An 825-nucleotide genomic window follows, 5' to 3' on the forward strand; every position below is an offset into this window, starting at 1 on the left:
GTTCTCCATAGTGGCTGTATCAGTTTACATTCCCACCAACAGTGCAAGAGGGTTCCCTTTTCTCCACACCCTCTCCAGAATTTATTGTTTGTAGATTTTTTGATGGTGGCCATTCTGACTGGTGTGAGGTGATACCTCATTATTGTTTTGATTTGCATTTCTCTAATGATTAGTGATGTGGAGCATCCTTTCATGTGTTTGTTGGCAATCTGTATATCTTCTTTGGAGAAATGTCTGTTTAGGTCTTCTGCCCATTTTTGGGTTAGGTTGTTTGTTTATTTGATACTGAGCTGCATGGGCTGCTTGTAAATTTTGGAGATTAATCCTTTGTCAGTTGCTTCATTTGCAAGTAGTTTCTCCCATTCTGAGGGTTGTCTTTTCATCTTGTTTATGGTATCCTTTGCTGTGGGAAAGCTTTTAAGTTTCATTAGGTGTCCCATTTGTTTATTTTTGTTTTTATTTCCATTTCTCTAGGAGGTGGGTCAAAGAGGATCTTGCTGTGATTTATGTCATCGATTGTTCTGCCTATGTTTTTCTCTAAGAGTTTTATAGTTTCTGGCCTTACATTAAGGTCTGTAATCCATTTTAAGTTTATTTTTGTGTATGGTGTTAGGGAGGGTTCTAATTTCATTCTTTTACATGTAGCTGTTCAGTTTTCCTAGCACCACTTATTGAAGAGGCTGACTTTTCTCCATTGTATATTCTTCCCTCCTTTATCAAAAATAAGGTGACCATAGGTGTGTGGGTTTATCTCTGGGCTTTCTATCCTGTTCCATTGATCTATTATTTCTGTTTTTGTGCCAGTACCATACTGTCTTGATTACT

This window comes from Physeter macrocephalus, chromosome 9 (assembly GCF_002837175.3).
Source record: "Physeter macrocephalus isolate SW-GA chromosome 9, ASM283717v5, whole genome shotgun sequence".
Classification (NCBI taxonomy): Eukaryota; Metazoa; Chordata; class Mammalia; order Artiodactyla; family Physeteridae; genus Physeter; species Physeter macrocephalus.